The sequence below is a fragment of the Phyllobates terribilis genome, unplaced genomic scaffold (assembly GCF_046119375.1).
Source record: "Phyllobates terribilis strain yellow unplaced genomic scaffold, ASM4611937v1 Scaffold_2__4_contigs__length_985480577, whole genome shotgun sequence".
NCBI classification, from domain to species: Eukaryota; Metazoa; Chordata; class Amphibia; order Anura; family Dendrobatidae; genus Phyllobates; species Phyllobates terribilis.
This window is the reverse complement of record NW_027362762.1, coordinates 551,609,559-551,628,982: the sequence shown is the minus strand read 5'-3', so window position 1 is coordinate 551,628,982 and position 19,424 is coordinate 551,609,559.

The window sequence follows — 19,424 nt, the reverse complement described above, 5'->3', positions numbered from 1 at the left end:
TTTTTCTCGGAATTCTGCTGAAATTTAAAAATTCATCGGAAATCTTCCATTGTTCTTGCAATTCTGCTGAAGTTTAAAAATGCTTCGGAACTCTTCCATTGTTGTCGGAATTCTGCTGACGTTTTAAAATGCTTCAGAGATCATCCAATGTTTTCGGAAATCCGCTGAAGTTTAAAAATGCTTCTGAACACTTCCAATGTTCTCGGATTTCTGCTGACATGTAAAAATGCTTCGGAACTCTTCCATTGTTCTAGGAATTCCACTGACGTTTAAAAATGCTTCGGAACTCTACCATTTTTCTCGGAATTCTGCTGAAATTTAAAAATTCATCGGAAATCTTCCATTGTTCTTGCAATTCTGCTGACGATTAAAAATGCTTCGGAACTCTTCCATTGTTCCCGGAATTCTGCTGACGTTTAAAAATTCTTCCGAACTCTTTCATTGTTCAAGGAATTCTGCTGACGTTTAAAAATGCTTCGGAACTCTTCCATTGTTCTCGGAATTCTGCTGATGTTTAAAAATGCTTTGTAACTCTTCCATTGTTTTCGGAATTCCACTGAAGTTTAAAAATGTTTTGGAACTCTTCCATTGTTGTGGAAATTCTGCTGATATTTAAAAATGCTTCGGAACTCTACCATTGTTCTCGGAATTCTGCTGAAGTTTAAAAATGCTTTGGAACTCTTCCATTATTCCCGGAATTCTTCTGAAGTTTAAAAATGCTTCGGAACTATTCCATTGTTCTCGGAATTCCGCAGACGTTTAAAAATCCTTCGGAACTATTCCATTGTTCTCGGAATTCCGCTGATGTTTAAAGATGCATTGGAACTATTCCATTGTTCTCGGAATTCCTCTGTAGTTTAAAAATGCTTCGGAACTCTTCCATTGTTCTCGGAATCCCGCTGGCATTTAAGAATACTTCGGAACACGTCCATTGATCTTGGAAATCCGCCGAAGTTTAAAAATGCTTCGGAACTCTTCCATTGTTCCTGGAATTCTTCTGAAGTTTAAAAATGCTTTGGAACTCTTCCATTGTTCCTGGAATTCTTCTGAAGATTAAAAATGCTACGGAACTCTTCCATTGTTCTCAGAATTCCACTGAAGTTTAAAAATGCTTCTTAACTCTTCCATTGTTCTGGAAATTCTGCTGACATTTTAAAATGCTTTGGAACTCTTCCATTGTTCTCGGAATTCTGCTGACGTTTAAAAATGCTTCGCAACTCTTGTATTGTTTTCGGAATTCTGCTGAATTTTAAAAATGCTTTGGAACTCTTGCATTGTTCCTGGAATTCTTCTGAAGTTTAAAAATGCTACATAGCTCTTCCATTTTTCTCCAAATTCCACTGAAGTTTAAAAATGCTTCGGAACTCTTCCATGGTTGTCGAAATTCGCTGATGTTTAAAAATTCTTCGGAACTCTTCCATTGTTCTCGGACTTCCACTGACGTTTAATATTGCTTCGGAACTCTTGTATTGTTCTTGGAAATCGGCTGATGTTTGAAAATGCTTCGGAAATCTTCCATTGTTCTCGGAATTCTGCAGACATTTAAAAATGCTTCGCAACTCTTCCATTGTTCCTAGAATTCTTTTGAAGTTTAAAAATGCTTCCGATCTCTTTCATTGTTCAAGGAATTCCGCTGACGTTTAAAAATGCTTCGAAACTCTTCCATTGTTCTCAGAATTCCGCTGACATTTAATGATGCTTCGGAAATCTTTCATTGTTCTCGGAATTCCGCTGCCGTTTAAAAATGCTTCGGAACTCTTCCATTGTTCCCGGAATTCCGCTGAAGTTTAAAAATGCTTCCAAACTCTTTCATTGCTCAAGTAATTTTGCTGACGTTTAATAATGCTTCAGTACTCTTTCTTTGTTCTCAGAATTCCACTGGCATTTAAAAATGATTCGAAATACTTCCATTGTTCTTGGAATTCCAATGTAGTTTAAAAATTCTTCTGAACTCTTCCATTGTTCTCGGAATTCTGCTGAAGTTTATAAATGCTTTGGAACTCTTCCATTGTTCTCAGAATTCTGGTGAAATTTAAAAATGCTTCAGAACTCTTCTATTGTTCTCGGAATTTTGCTGAAGTTTAAATTTGCTTCGGAACTCTTCCTTTGTTCTCAGAATTACGCTGACATTTAATAATGCTTCGGAACTCTTCCATTGTTCTCGGAATTCCGCTGGCGTTTAAAAATACTTCAGAACACTTCCATTGTTCTCGGAAATCCGACGAAGTTTTAAAAATGCTTTGGAACTCTTCCATTGTACTCGGAATTCCGCTGACATTTAAAAATGCTTCGGAACTCATCCATTGTTCTTGGATATCCGCTGACGTTTAATAATGCTTCGGAACACTTCCATTTTTCCCGGAATTCCGCTGCAGTTTAAAAATGCTTCCAAACTCTTTCATTGTTCAAGGAATTTTGATGATGTTTAATAACGCTTCAGTACTCTTTCTTTGTTCTCGGAATTCCGCTGGCATTTAAAAATGCTTTGGAACGCTTCCCTTGTTCTCAGAATTCTGCTGACGTTGAATAATGCTTCGGAACTCTTCCATTGTTCTAGGAATTCCACTGACGTTTAAAAATGCTTCGGAACTCTACCATTTTTCTCGGAATTCTGCTGAAATTTAAAAATTCATCGGAAATCTTCCATTGTTCTTGCAATTCTGCTGAAGTTTAAAAATGCTTCGGAACTCTTCCATTGTTGTCGGAATTCTGCTGACGTTTTAAAATGCTTCAGAGATCATCCAATGTTTTCGGAAATCCGCTGAAGTTTAAAAATGCTTCGGAACACTTCCAATGTTCTGGAAATTCTGCTGATGTTGAAAAATGCTTCGGAATTCTTCCATTGTTCTCGGAATTCTGCAGACGTTTAAAAATGCTTCGGAACTCTTCCATTTTTCCCGGAATTCTGCTGACGTTTAAAAATGCTTCGTAACTCATCTATTGTTCCGGAATTCTGCTGACGTTTAAAAATGCTTCGGAATTCTTCCATTGTTCTCGGAATTCTGCAGACCTTTAAAAATGCTTCGGAACTCTTCCATTGTTCCAGAATTCCGCTGACGTTTAAAAATTCTTCGCAATTCTTCCATTTTTCCCGGAATTCTGCTGACGTTTAAAAATGCTTCGGAACTCATCCATTGTTCTCGGAATTCCGCTGAAATTTAAAAATGCTTCGGAACTCTTCCATTGTTCCCGGAATTCTGCTGATGTTTAAAAATGCTTCGGAACTCTTCCATTGTTCTCGGATTTCTGCTGACATGTAAAAATGCTTCGGAACTCTTCCATTGTTCTAGGAATTCCACTGACGTTTAAAAATGCTTCGGAACTCTACCATTTTTCTCGGAATTCTGCTGAAATTTAAAAATTCATCGGAAATCTTCCATTGTTCTTGCAATTCTGCTGAAGATTAAAAATGCTTCGGAACTCTTCCATTGTTCCAGAATTCCGCTGACGTTTAAAAATTCTTCGCAATTCTTCCATTTTTCCCTGAATTCTGCTGACGTTTAAAAATGCTTCGGAACTCATCCATTGTTCTCGGAATTCCGCTGAAATTTAAAAATGCTTCGGAACTCTACCATTGTACTCGGAATTCTGCTGAAGTTTAAAAATGCTTCGGAACTCTTCCATTGTTCACGTAATTCTGCTAAAGTTTAAATTTGCTTCAGAACTCTTCCATTGTTCTCGCAATTGCGCTGAAGTTTAAAAATGCTTCGGAACTCTTCCATTGTTCTCGGAATTCTGCTGACATTTAAAAATGCTTCGGAACTCTTCCATTTTTTTCGGAATTCTGCTGACGTTTAAAAATGCTTCGCAACTCTTGCATTGTTTTCGGAATTTTCACTGAAGTTTAAAAAAGCTTCGGAAGTCTTCTATTGTTCTACAAATTCCGCTGATGTTTAATAATGCTTTGGAACACTTCCATTGTTCCCAGAATTCTGCTGAAGTTTAAAAATGCTTCAGAACTCTTCCATTGTTCTCGGAATTCTTCTGCAGTTTAAAAATGCTTTGGAACTCTTCCATTGTTCACGTAATTCTGCTGAAGTTTAAATTTGCTTGGGAAATCTTCCTTTGTTCTCGGAATTCTGCTGACATTTAATAATGCTTCGGAAGTTTTCCATTGTTCTCGCAATTCCGCTGAAGTTTAAAAATGCTTCGGAGCTCGTCCATTGTTCTCGGAATTTTTCTGATGTTTAAAAATACTTTGTAACTCTTCCATTGTTTTCGGAATACCGCTGAAGTTTAAAAATGCTTCGGAACTTTTCCATTAATCTGGAAATTCTGCTGATATTTAAAAATGCTTCGGAACACTTCCATTGTTCTCGGAATTCTGCTGAAGTTTAAAAATGCTTTGGAATTCTTCCATTGATCCCGGAATTCTTCTGAAGTTTAAAAATGCTTCGGAACTCATCCATTGTTCTCAGAATTCCACTGAAGTTTAAAAATTCTTCGGAACTCTTCCATTGTTCTCGGAATTCCGCTGACGTTTAGTAATGCTTCGGAACTCTTGCATAGTTCTAGGAATTCCGCTGACATTTAATAATGCTTCGGAACTCTTCCATTGTTCTCGGAATTCCGCTGGCGTTTAAAAATACTTCAGAACACTTCCATTGTTCTCGGAAATCCGACGAAGTTTTAAAAATGCTTTGGAACTCTTCCATTGTACTCGGAATTCCGCTGACATTTAAAAATGCTTCGGAACTCATCCATTGTTCTTGGATATCCGCTGACGTTTAATAATGCTTCGGAACACTTCCATTTTTCCCGGAATTCCGCTGCAGTTTAAAAATGCTTCCAAACTCTTTCATTGTTCAAGGAATTTTGATGATGTTTAATAACGCTTCAGTACTCTTTCTTTGTTCTCGGAATTCCGCTGGCATTTAAAAATGCTTTGGAACGCTTCCCTTGTTCTCAGAATTCTGCTGACGTTGAATAATGCTTCGGAACTCTTCCATTGTTCTAGGAATTCCACTGACGTTTAAAAATGCTTCGGAACTCTACCATTTTTCTCGGAATTCTGCTGAAATTTAAAAATTCATCGGAAATCTTCCATTGTTCTTGCAATTCTGCTGAAGTTTAAAAATGCTTCGGAACTCTTCCATTGTTGTCGGAATTCTGCTGACGTTTTAAAATGCTTCAGAGATCATCCAATGTTTTCGGAAATCCGCTGAAGTTTAAAAATGCTTCTGAACACTTCCAATGTTCTCGGATTTCTGCTGACATGTAAAAATGCTTCGGAACTCTTCCATTGTTCTAGGAATTCCACTGACGTTTAAAAATGCTTCGGAACTCTACCATTTTTCTCGGAATTCTGCTGAAATTTAAAAATTCATCGGAAATCTTCCATTGTTCTTGCAATTCTGCTGACGATTAAAAATGCTTCGGAACTCTTCCATTGTTCCAGAATTCCGCTGACGTTTAAAAATTCTTCGCAATTCTTCCATTTTTCCCGGAATTCTGCTGACGTTTAAAAATGCTTCGGAACTCATCCATTATTCTCGGAATTCCGCTGAAATTTAAAAATGCTTCGGAACTCTACCATTGTACTCGGAATTCTGCTGAAGTTTAAAAATGCTTCGGAACTCTTCCATTGTTCACGTAATTCTGCTAAAGTTTAAATTTGCTTCAGAACTCTTCCATTGTTCTCGCAATTGCGCTGAAGTTTAAAAATGCTTCGGAACTCTTCCATTGTTCTCGGAATTCTGCTGACATTTAAAAATGCTTCTGAACTCTTCCATTTTTTTCGGAATTCTGCTGACGTTTAAAAATGCTTCGCAACTCTTGCATTGTTTTCGGAATTTTCACTGAAGTTTAAAAAAGCTTCGGAAGTCTTCTATTGTTCTACAAATTCCGCTAATGTTTAATAATGCTTTGGAACACTTCCATTGTTCCCAGAATTCTGCTGAAGTTTAAAAATGCTTCAGAACTCTTCCATTGTTCTCGGAATTCTTCTGCAGTTTAAAAATGCTTTGGAACTCTTCCATTGTTCACGTAATTCTGCTGAAGTTTAAATTTGCTTGGGAAATCTTCCTTTGTTCTCGGAATTCTGCTGACATTTAATAATGCTTCGGAAGTTTTCCATTGTTCTCGCAATTCCGCTGAAGTTTAAAAATGCTTGGGAGCTCGTCCATTGTTCTCGGAATTTTTCTGATGTTTAAAAATGCTTTGTAACTCTTCCATTGTTTTCGGAATACCGCTGAAGTTTAAAAATGCTTCGGAACTTTTCCATTAATCTGGAAATTCTGCTGATATTTAAAAATGCTTCGGAACACTTCCATTGTTCTCGGAATTCTGCTGAAGTTTAAAAATGCTTTGGAATTCTTCCATTGATCCCGGAATTCTTCTGAAGTTTAAAAATGCTTCGGAACTCATCCATTGTTCTCAGAATTCCACTGAAGTTTAAAAATTCTTCGGAACTCTTCCATTGTTCTCGGAATTCCGCTGACGTTTAGTAATGCTTCGGAACTCTTGCATAGTTCTAGGAATTCCGCTGACATTTAATAATGCTTCGGAACTCTTCCATTGTTCTCGGAATTCCGCTGGCGTTTAAAAATACTTCAGAACACTTCCATTGTTCTCGGAAATCCGACGAAGTTTTAAAAATGCTTTGGAACTCTTCCATTGTACTCGGAATTCCGCTGACATTTAAAAATGCTTCGGAACTCATCCATTGTTCTTGGATATCCGCTGACGTTTAATAATGCTTCGGAACACTTCCATTTTTCCCGGAAATCCGCTGCAGTTTAAAAATGCTTCCAAACTCTTTCATTGTTCAAGGAATTTTGATGATGTTTAATAACGCTTCAGTACTCTTTCTTTGTTCTCGGAATTCCGCTGGCATTTAAAAATGCTTTGGAACGCTTCCCTTGTTCTCAGAATTCTGCTGACGTTGAATAATGCTTCGGAACTCTTCCATTGTTCTAGGAATTCCACTGACGTTTAAAAATGCTTCGGAACTCTACCATTTTTCTCGGAATTCTGCTGAAATTTAAAAATTCATCGGAAATCTTCCATTGTTCTTGCAATTCTGCTGAAGTTTAAAAATGCTTCGGAACTCTTCCATTGTTGTCGGAATTCTGCTGACGTTTTAAAATGCTTCAGAGATCATCCAATGTTTTCGGAAATCCGCTGAAGTTTAAAAATGCTTCTGAACACTTCCAATGTTCTCGGATTTCTGCTGACATGTAAAAATGCTTCGGAACTCTTCCATTGTTCTAGGAATTCCACTGACGTTTAAAAATGCTTCGGAACTCTACCATTTTTCTCGGAATTCTGCTGAAATTTAAAAATTCATCGGAAATCTTCCATTGTTCTTGCAATTCTGCTGACGATTAAAAATGCTTCGGAACTCTTCCATTGTTCCAGAATTCCGCTGACGTTTAAAAATTCTTCGCAATTCTTCCATTTTTCCCGGAATTCTGCTGACGTTTAAAAATGCTTCGGAACTCATCCATTATTCTCGGAATTCCGCTGAAATTTAAAAATGCTTCGGAACTCTACCATTGTACTCGGAATTCTGCTGAAGTTTAAAAATGCTTCGGAACTCTTCCATTGTTCACGTAATTCTGCTAAAGTTTAAATTTGCTTCAGAACTCTTCCATTGTTCTCGCAATTGCGCTGAAGTTTAAAAATGCTTCGGAACTCTTCCATTGTTCTCGGAATTCTGCTGACATTTAAAAATGCTTCTGAACTCTTCCATTTTTTTCGGAATTCTGCTGACGTTTAAAAATGCTTCGCAACTCTTGCATTGTTTTCGGAATTTTCACTGAAGTTTAAAAAAGCTTCGGAAGTCTTCTATTGTTCTACAAATTCCGCTGATGTTTAATAATGCTTTGGAACACTTCCATTGTTCCCAGAATTCTGCTGAAGTTTAAAAATGCTTCAGAACTCTTCCATTGTTCTCGGAATTCTTCTGCAGTTTAAAAATGCTTTGGAACTCTTCTATTGTTCACGTAATTCTGCTGAAGTTTAAATTTGCTTGGGAAATCTTCCTTTGTTCTCGGAATTCTGCTGACATTTAATAATGCTTCGGAAGTTTTCCATTGTTCTCGCAATTCCGCTGAAGTTTAAAAATGCTTCGGAGCTCATCCATTGTTCTCAGAATTCCACTGAAGTTTAAAAATTCTTCGGAACTCTTCCATTGTTCTCGGAATTCCGCTGACGTTTAGTAATGCTTCGGAACTCTTGCATAGTTCTAGGAATTCCGCTGACATTTAATAATGCTTCGGAACTCTTCCATTGTTCTCGGAATTCCGCTGGCGTTTAAAAATACTTCAGAACACTTCCATTGTTCTCGGAAATCCGACGAAGTTTTAAAAATGCTTTGGAACTCTTCCATTGTACTCGGAATTCCGCTGACATTTAAAAATGCTTCGGAACTCATCCATTGTTCTTGGATATCCGCTGACGTTTAATAATGCTTCGGAACACTTCCATTTTTCCCGGAATTCCGCTGCAGTTTAAAAATGCTTCCAAACTCTTTCATTGTTCAAGGAATTTTGATGATGTTTAATAACGCTTCAGTACTCTTTCTTTGTTCTCGGAATTCCGCTGGCATTTAAAAATGCTTTGGAACGCTTCCCTTGTTCTCAGAATTCTGCTGACGTTGAATAATGCTTCGGAACTCTTCCATTGTTCTAGGAATTCCACTGACGTTTAAAAATGCTTCGGAACTCTACCATTTTTCTCGGAATTCTGCTGAAATTTAAAAATTCATCGGAAATCTTCCATTGTTCTTGCAATTCTGCTGAAGTTTAAAAATGCTTCGGAACTCTTCCATTGTTGTCGGAATTCTGCTGACGTTTTAAAATGCTTCAGAGATCATCCAATGTTTTCGGAAATCCGCTGAAGTTTAAAAATGCTTCGGAACACTTCCAATGTTCTGGAAATTCTGCTGATGTTGAAAAATGCTTCGGAATTCTTCCATTGTTCTCGGAATTCTGCAGACGTTTAAAAATGCTTCGGAACTCTTCCATTTTTCCCGGAATTCTGCTGACGTTTAAAAATGCTTCGTAACTCATCTATTGTTCCGGAATTCTGCTGACGTTTAAAAATGCTTCGGAATTCTTCCATTGTTCTCGGAATTCTGCAGACCTTTAAAAATGCTTCGGAACTCTTCCATTGTTCCAGAATTCCGCTGACGTTTAAAAATTCTTCGCAATTCTTCCATTTTTCCCGGAATTCTGCTGACGTTTAAAAATGCTTCGGAACTCATCCATTGTTCTCGGAATTCCGCTGAAATTTAAAAATGCTTCGGAACTCTTCCATTGTTACCGGAATTCTGCTGATGTTTAAAAATGCTTCGGAACTCTTCCATTGTTCTCGGATTTCTGCTGACATGTAAAAATGCTTCGGAACTCTTCCATTGTTCTAGGAATTCCACTGACGTTTAAAAATGCTTCGGAACTCTACCATTTTTCTCGGAATTCTGCTGAAATTTAAAAATTCATCGGAAATCTTCCATTGTTCTTGCAATTCTGCTGACGATTAAAAATGCTTCGGAACTCTTCCATTGTTCCAGAATTCCGCTGACGTTTAAAAATTCTTCGCAATTCTTCCATTTTTCCCGGAATTCTGCTGACGTTTAAAAATGCTTCGGAACTCATCCATTATTCTCGGAATTCCGCTGAAATTTAAAAATGCTTCGGAACTCTACCATTGTACTCGGAATTCTGCTGAAGTTTAAAAATGCTTCGGAACTCTTCCATTGTTCACGTAATTCTGCTAAAGTTTAAATTTGCTTCAGAACTCTTCCATTGTTCTCGCAATTGCGCTGAAGTTTAAAAATGCTTCGGAACTCTTCCATTGTTCTCGGAATTCTGCTGACATTTAAAAATGCTTCTGAACTCTTCCATTTTTTTCGGAATTCTGCTGACGTTTAAAAATGCTTCGCAACTCTTGCATTGTTTTCGGAATTTTCACTGAAGTTTAAAAAAGCTTCGGAAGTCTTCTATTGTTCTACAAATTCCGCTGATGTTTAATAATGCTTTGGAACACTTCCATTGTTCCCAGAATTCTGCTGAAGTTTAAAAATGCTTCAGAACTCTTCCATTGTTCTCGGAATTCTTCTGCAGTTTAAAAATGCTTTGGAACTCTTCTATTGTTCACGTAATTCTGCTGAAGTTTAAATTTGCTTGGGAAATCTTCCTTTGTTCTCGGAATTCTGCTGACATTTAATAATGCTTCGGAAGTTTTCCATTGTTCTCGCAATTCCGCTGAAGTTTAAAAATGCTTCGGAGCTCATCCATTGTTCTCAGAATTCCACTGAAGTTTAAAAATTCTTCGGAACTCTTCCATTGTTCTCGGAATTCCGCTGACGTTTAGTAATGCTTCGGAACTCTTGCATAGTTCTAGGAATTCCGCTGACATTTAATAATGCTTCGGAACTCTTCCATTGTTCTCGGAATTCCGCTGGCGTTTAAAAATACTTCAGAACACTTCCATTGTTCTCGGAAATCCGACGAAGTTTTAAAAATGCTTTGGAACTCTTCCATTGTACTCGGAATTCCGCTGACATTTAAAAATGCTTCGGAACTCATCCATTGTTCTTGGATATCCGCTGACGTTTAATAATGCTTCGGAACACTTCCATTTTTCCCGGAATTCCGCTGCAGTTTAAAAATGCTTCCAAACTCTTTCATTGTTCAAGGAATTTTGATGATGTTTAATAACGCTTCAGTACTCTTTCTTTGTTCTCGGAATTCCGCTGGCATTTAAAAATGCTTTGGAACGCTTCCCTTGTTCTCAGAATTCTGCTGACGTTGAATAATGCTTCGGAACTCTTCCATTGTTCTAGGAATTCCACTGACGTTTAAAAATGCTTCGGAACTCTACCATTTTTCTCGGAATTCTGCTGAAATTTAAAAATTCATCGGAAATCTTCCATTGTTCTTGCAATTCTGCTGAAGTTTAAAAATGCTTCGGAACTCTTCCATTGTTGTCGGAATTCTGCTGACGTTTTAAAATGCTTCAGAGATCATCCAATGTTTTCGGAAATCCGCTGAAGTTTAAAAATGCTTCGGAACACTTCCAATGTTCTGGAAATTCTGCTGATGTTGAAAAATGCTTCGGAATTCTTCCATTGTTCTCGGAATTCTGCAGACGTTTAAAAATGCTTCGGAACTCTTCCATTTTTCCCGGAATTCTGCTGACGTTTAAAAATGCTTCGTAACTCATCTATTGTTCCGGAATTCTGCTGACGTTTAAAAATGCTTCGGAATTCTTCCATTGTTCTCGGAATTCTGCAGACCTTTAAAAATGCTTCGGAACTCTTCCATTGTTCCAGAATTCCGCTGACGTTTAAAAATTCTTCGCAATTCTTCCATTTTTCCCGGAATTCTGCTGACGTTTAAAAATGCTTCGGAACTCATCCATTGTTCTCGGAATTCCGCTGAAATTTAAAAATGCTTCGGAACTCTTCCATTGTTACCGGAATTCTGCTGATGTTTAAAAATGCTTCGGAACTCTTCCATTGTTCTCGGATTTCTGCTGACATGTAAAAATGCTTCGGAACTCTTCCATTGTTCTAGGAATTCCACTGACGTTTAAAAATGCTTCGGAACTCTACCATTTTTCTCGGAATTCTGCTGAAATTTAAAAATTCATCGGAAATCTTCCATTGTTCTTGCAATTCTGCTGACGATTAAAAATGCTTCGGAACTCTTCCATTGTTCCAGAATTCCGCTGACGTTTAAAAATTCTTCGCAATTCTTCCATTTTTCCCGGAATTCTGCTGACGTTTAAAAATGCTTCGGAACTCATCCATTATTCTCGGAATTCCGCTGAAATTTAAAAATGCTTCGGAACTCTACCATTGTACTCGGAATTCTGCTGAAGTTTAAAAATGCTTCGGAACTCTTCCATTGTTCACGTAATTCTGCTAAAGTTTAAATTTGCTTCAGAACTCTTCCATTGTTCTCGCAATTGCGCTGAAGTTTAAAAATGCTTCGGAACTCTTCCATTGTTCTCGGAATTCTGCTGACATTTAAAAATGCTTCGGAACTCTTCCATTTTTTTCGGAATTCTGCTGACGTTTAAAAATGCTTCGCAACTCTTGCATTGTTTTCGGAATTTTCACTGAAGTTTAAAAAAGCTTCGGAAGTCTTCTATTGTTCTACAAATTCCGCTGATGTTTAATAATGCTTTGGAACACTTCCATTGTTCCCAGAATTCTGCTGAAGTTTAAAAATGCTTCAGAACTCTTCCATTGTTCTCGGAATTCTTCTGCAGTTTAAAAATGCTTTGGAACTCTTCCATTGTTCACGTAATTCTGCTGAAGTTTAAATTTGCTTGGGAAATCTTCCTTTGTTCTCGGAATTCTGCTGACATTTAATAATGCTTCGGAAGTTTTCCATTGTTCTCGCAATTCCGCTGAAGTTTAAAAATGCTTCGGAGCTCATCCATTGTTCTCAGAATTCCACTGAAGTTTAAAAATTCTTCGGAACTCTTCCATTGTTCTCGGAATTCCGCTGACGTTTAGTAATGCTTCGGAACTCTTGCATAGTTCTAGGAATTCCGCTGACATTTAATAATGCTTCGGAACTCTTCCATTGTTCTCGGAATTCCGCTGGCGTTTAAAAATACTTCAGAACACTTCCATTGTTCTCGGAAATCCGACGAAGTTTTAAAAATGCTTTGGAACTCTTCCATTGTACTCGGAATTCCGCTGACATTTAAAAATGCTTCGGAACTCATCCATTGTTCTTGGATATCCGCTGACGTTTAATAATGCTTCGGAACACTTCCATTTTTCCCGGAATTCCGCTGCAGTTTAAAAATGCTTCCAAACTCTTTCATTGTTCAAGGAATTTTGATGATGTTTAATAACGCTTCAGTACTCTTTCTTTGTTCTCGGAATTCCGCTGGCATTTAAAAATGCTTTGGAACGCTTCCCTTGTTCTCAGAATTCTGCTGACGTTGAATAATGCTTCGGAACTCTTCCATTGTTCTAGGAATTCCACTGACGTTTAAAAATGCTTCGGAACTCTACCATTTTTCTCGGAATTCTGCTGAAATTTAAAAATTCATCGGAAATCTTCCATTGTTCTTGCAATTCTGCTGAAGTTTAAAAATGCTTCGGAACTCTTCCATTGTTGTCGGAATTCTGCTGACGTTTTAAAATGCTTCAGAGATCATCCAATGTTTTCGGAAATCCGCTGAAGTTTAAAAATGCTTCGGAACTCTTCCATTGTTCACGTAATTCTGCTAAAGTTTAAATTTGCTTCAGAACTCTTCCATTGTTCTCGCAATTGCGCTGAAGTTTAAAAATGCTTCGGAACTCTTCCATTGTTCTCGGAATTCTGCTGACATTTAAAAATGCTTCGGAACTCTTCCATTTTTTTCGGAATTCTGCTGACGTTTAAAAATGCTTCGCAACTCTTGCATTGTTTTCGGAATTTTCACTGAAGTTTAAAAAAGCTTCGGAAGTCTTCTATTGTTCTCCAAATTCCGCTGATGTTTAATAATGCTTTGGAACACTTCCATTGTTCCCAGAATTCTGCTGAAGTTTAAAAATGCTTCAGAACTCTTCCATTGTTCTCGGAATTCTTCTGCAGTTTAAAAATGCTTTGGAACTCTTCCATTGTTCACGTAATTCTGCTGAAGTTTAAATTTGCTTGGGAAATCTTCCTTTGTTCTCGGAATTCTGCTGACATTTAATAATGCTTCGGAAGTTTTCCATTGTTCTCGCAATTCCGCTGAAGTTTAAAAATGCTTCGGAGCTCATCCATTGTTCTCAGAATTCCACTGAAGTTTAAAAATTCTTCGGAACTCTTCCATTGTTCTCGGAATTCCGCTGACGTTTAGTAATGCTTCGGAACTCTTGCATAGTTCTAGGAATTCCGCTGACATTTAATAATGCTTCGGAACTCTTCCATTGTTCTCGGAATTCCGCTGGCGTTTAAAAATACTTCAGAACACTTCCATTGTTCTCGGAAATCCGACGAAGTTTTAAAAATGCTTTGGAACTCTTCCATTGTACTCGGAATTCCGCTGACATTTAAAAATGCTTCGGAACTCATCCATTGTTCTTGGATATCCGCTGACGTTTAATAATGCTTCGGAACACTTCCATTTTTCCCGGAATTCCGCTGCAGTTTAAAAATGCTTCCAAACTCTTTCATTGTTCAAGGAATTTTGATGATGTTTAATAACGCTTCAGTACTCTTTCTTTGTTCTCGGAATTCCGCTGGCATTTAAAAATGCTTTGGAACGCTTCCCTTGTTCTCAGAATTCTGCTGACGTTGAATAATGCTTCGGAACTCTTCCATTGTTCTAGGAATTCCACTGACGTTTAAAAATGCTTCGGAACTCTACCATTTTTCTCGGAATTCTGCTGAAATTTAAAAATTCATCGGAAATCTTCCATTGTTCTTGCAATTCTGCTGAAGTTTAAAAATGCTTCGGAACTCTTCCATTGTTCTCGGAATTCTTCTGCAGTTTAAAAATGCTTTGGAACTCTTCCATTGTTCACGTAATTCTGCTGAAGTTTAAATTTGCTTGGGAAATCTTCCTTTGTTCTCGGAATTCTGCTGACATTTAATAATGCTTCGGAAGTTTTCCATTGTTCTCTCAATTCCGCTGAAGTTTAAAAATGCTTCGGAGCTCGTCCATTGTTCTCGGAATTTTTCTGATGTTTAAAAATGCTTTGTAACTCTTCCATTGTTTTCGGAATACCGCTGAAGTTTAAAAATGCTTCGGAACTCTTCCATTAATCTGGAAATTCTGCTGATATTTAAAAATGCTTCGGAACACTTCCATTGTTCTCGGAATTCTGCTGAAGTTTAAAAATGCTTAGGAATTCTTCCATTGATCCCGGAATTCTTCTGAAGTTTAAAAATGCTTCTGAACTCATCCATTGTTCTCAGAATTCCACTGAAGTTTAAAAATTCTTCGGAACTCTTCCATTGTTCTCGGAATTCCGCTGACGTTTAGTAATGCTTCGGAACTCTTGCATAGTTCTAGGAATTCCGCTGATGTTTAAAAATGCTTCGGAACCCTTCCATTGTTCCCGGAATTCTGCTGACGTTTAAAAATGCTTCGGAACTCATACATTGTTCTCGGAATTCCGCTGAAGTTTAAAAATGCTTCGGAACTCTTCCATTGTTCCCGGAATTCTGCTGATGTTTAAAAATGCTTCGGAACTCTTCCATTGTTCTCGGATTTCTGCTGACATGTAAAAATGCTTCGGAACTATTCCATTGTTCCCGGAATTCTTTTGAAGTTTAAAAATGCTTCTGATCTCTTTCATTGTTCAAGGAATTCCACTGATGTTTAAAAATTCTTCGGAACTGTTCCATTGTTCCCGGAATTCTGCTGACATTTAAAAATGCTTCCGAACTCTTTCATTGTTCAAGGAATTCCGCTGAAGTTTAAAAATGCTTCGGAACTCTTCCATTGTTCCCGGAATTCTGCTGATGTTTAAAAATGCTTCGGAACTCTTCCATTGTTCTCGGAATTCTGCTGACATTTAAAAATGCTTCAGAGATCATCCAATGTTTTCGGAATTCCGCTGAAGTTTAAAAATGCTTCGGAACTCTTCCTTTATTCTGGAAATTCTGCTGATGTTTAAAAATGCTTCGGAACACTTCCATTGTTCTCGGAATTCTGCAGAAGTTTAAAAATGCTTTGGAATTCTTCCATTGATCCTGGAATTCTTCTGAAGTTTAAAAATGCTTCGGAACTCTTCCATTATTCTCAGAATTCCACTGAAGTTTAAAAATGCTTCGGAACAATTCCATTGTTCTTGGAATTCCACTGATGTTTAAAATTCTTCGGAACTCTTCCCTTGTTCTCGGAATTCCGCTGATGTTTAGTAATGCTTCGGAACTCTTGCATAGTTCTAGGAATTCCGCTGATGTTTAAAAATGCTTCGGAACTCTTCCATTGTTCTCGGAATTCCGCTGATGTTTAAAAATCCTTCGGAAATCTTCCATGGTTCTCGAAATTCGCTGACGTTTAAAAATTTTTCAAAACTCTTCCATTGTTCTCGGAATTCCGCTGACGTTTAATAATGCTTCGGAACTCTTGCATAGTTCTAGGAATTCCGCTGATATTTAAAAATGCTTCGAAACTCTTCCATTGTTCCCGGAATTCTTTTGAAGTTTAAAAATGCTTCTGATCTCTTTCATTGTTTTCGGAATTCCACTGAAGTTTAAAAATGTTTTGGAACTCTTCCTATGTTGTGGAAATTCTGCTGATATTTAAAAATGCTTCGGAACTCTACCATTGTTCTCGGAATTCTGCTGAAGTTTAAAAATGCTTTGGAACTCTTCCATTATTCCCGGAATTCTTCTGAAGTTTAAAAATCCTTCGGAACTATTCCATTGTTCTCGGAATTCCGCTGACGTTTAAAGATGCATTGGAACTATTCCATTGTTCTCGGAATTCCTCTGAAGTTTAAAAATGCTTCGGAACTCTTCCATTGTTCTCGGAATCCTGCTGGCGTTTAAGAATACTTCGGAACACGTCCATTGATCTTGGAAATCCGCCGAAGTTTAAAAATGCTTCGGAACTCTTCCATTGTTCCTGGAATTCTTCTGAAGTTTAAAAATCCTTCGGAACTATTCCATTGTTCTCGGAATTCCGCTGACGTTTAAAGATGCATTGGAACTATTCCATTGTTCTCGGAATTCCTCTGAAGTTTAAAAATGCTTCGGAACTCTTAAATTGTTCTCGGAATCCTGCTGGCGTTTAAGAATACTTCGGAACACGTCCATTGATCTTGGAAATCCGCCGAAGTTTAAAAATGCTTCGGAACTCTTCCATTGTTCCTGGAATTCTTCTGAAGCTTAAAAATGCTTTGGAACTCTTCCATTTTTCTCGGAATTCTGCTGACGTTTAAAAATGCTTCGCAACTCTTGTATTGTTTTCGGAATTCTGCTGAATTTTAAAAATGCTTCGGAACACTTGCATTGTTCTGGAAATTCTGCTGATGTTTAAAAATGCTTCAGAACTCTTCCATTGTTCTCGGAATTCTGCTGAAGTTTAAAAATGCTTTGGAACTCTTGCATTGTTCCTGTAATTCTTCTGAAGTTTAAAAATGCTACATAGCTCTTCCATTGTTCTCCGAATTCCACTGAAGTTTAAAAATGCTTCGGAACTCTTCCATGGTTGTCGAAATTCGCTGATGTTTAAAAATTCTTCGGAACTCTTCCATTGTTCTCGGAATTCCACTGACGTTTAATATTGCTTCGGAACTCTTGCATTTTTCTTGGAAATCGGCTGATGTTTGAAAATGCTTCGGAAATCTTCCATTGTTCTCGGAATTCTGCAGACATTTAAAAATGCTTCCGATCTCTTTCATTGTTCAAGGAATTAAGCTGACGTTTAAAAATGCTTCGGAACTCTTCCATTGTTCTCAGAATTCCGCTGACATTTAATGATGCTTCGGAACTCTTCCATTGTTCTCGGAATTCCGCTGACGTTTAAAAATGCTTCGGAACTCTTCTATTGTTCTTCGAATTCCGCTGATGTTTAATAATGCTTCGGGACACTTTCATTGTTCCCGGAATGCCGCTGACATTTAAAAATGCTTCGGAGTTCATTCATTGTTCTAGGAATTCTGCTGACGTTTAAAAATGCTTCGGAACTCTTCCATTGTTCCCGGAATTCCGCTGAAGTTTAAAAATGCTTCCAAACTCTTTCATTGCTCAAGGAATTTTGCTGACGTTTAATAATGCTTCAGTACTCTTTCTTTGTTCTCAGAATTCCATTGGCATTTAAAAATGATTTGAAATACTTCCATTGTTCTTGGAATTCCAATGTAGTTTAAAAATTCTTCTGAACTCTTCCATTGTTCTCGGAATTCTGCTGAAGTTTATAAATGCTTTGGAACTCTTCCATTGTTCTCAGAATTCTGGTGAAATTTAAAAATGCTTCAGAACTCTTCTATTGTTCTCGGAATTTTGCTGAAGTTTAAATTTGCTTCGGAACTCTTCCTTTGTTCTCAGAATTACGCTGACATTTAATAATGCTTCGGAACTCTTCCATTGTTCTCGCAATTCCGCTGATGTTTAAAAATGCTTCGGAACTCTTCCATTGTTCTCGTAATTCTTCTGAAATTTAAAAATGCTTCGGAACTATTCCATTGTTCTCGGAATTCCGCTGACGTTTAAAAATCCTTGGGAACTCTTCCATTGTTCTCAGAATACCGCTGGCATTTAAAAATGCTTCCGAACTCTTCCATTGTTCTCGGAGCTGGCGTTTAAAAATACTTCAGAACACTTCCATTGTTCTCGGAAATCCGACGAAGTTTTAAAAATGATTTGGAACTCTTCCATTGTACTCGGAATTCCGCTGACATTTAAAAATGCTTCGGAACTCATACATTGTTCTTGGATATCCGCTGACGTTTAATAATGCTTCGGAACACTTCCATTTTTCCCGGAATTCCGCTGACATTTAAATATGCTAAGGAACTATTCCATTGTTCTAGGAATTCCGCTGCAGTTTAAAAATGCTTCCAAACTCTTTCATTGTTCAAGGAATTTTGATGATGTTTAATAACGCTTCAGTACTCTTTCTTTGTTCTCGGAATTCCGCTGGCATTTAAAAATGCTTTGGAACTCTTCCATTGTTCTCAGAATTCTGCTGACGTTGAATAATGCTTCGGAACTCTTCCATTGTTCTAGGAATTCCACTGACGTTTAAAAATGCTTCGGAACTCAACCATTTTTCTCTGAATTCTGCTGATGTTTAAAATGCTTTGTAACTCTTCCATTGTTTTCGGAATTCCACTGAAGTTTAAAAATGTTTTGGAACTCTTCCATTGTTGTGGAAATTCTGCTGATATTTAAAAATGCTTCGGAACTCTACCATTGTTCTCGGAATTCTGCTGAAGTTTAAAAATGCTTTGGAACTCTTCCATTATTCCCGGAATTCTTCTGAAGCTTAAAAATGATTCGGAACTATTCCATTGTTCTCGGAATTCCGCAGACGTTTAAAAATCCTTCGGAACTATTCCATTGTTCTCGGAATTCCGCTGACGTTTAAAGATGCATTGGAACTATTCCATTGTTCTCGGAATTCCTCTGAAGTTTAAAAATGCTTCGGAACTCTTCCATTGTTCTCGGAATCCCGCTGGCATTTAAGAATACTTCGGAACACGTCCATTGTTCTTGGAAATCCGCCGAAGTTTAAAAATGCTTCGGAGTTCATTCATTGTTCTAGGAATTCTGCTGACGTTTAAAAATGCTTCGGAACTCTTCCATTGTTCCTGGAATTCCGCTGAAGTTTAAAAATGCTTCCAAACTCTTTCATTGCTCAAGGAATTTTGCTGACGTTTAATAATGCTTCAGTACTCTTTCTTTGTTCTCAGAATTCCACTGGCATTTAAAAATGATTCAAAATACTTACATTGTTCTTGGAATTAAAATGTAGTTTAAAAATGCTTCTGAACTCTTCCATTGTTCTCGGAATTCTGCTGAAGTTTA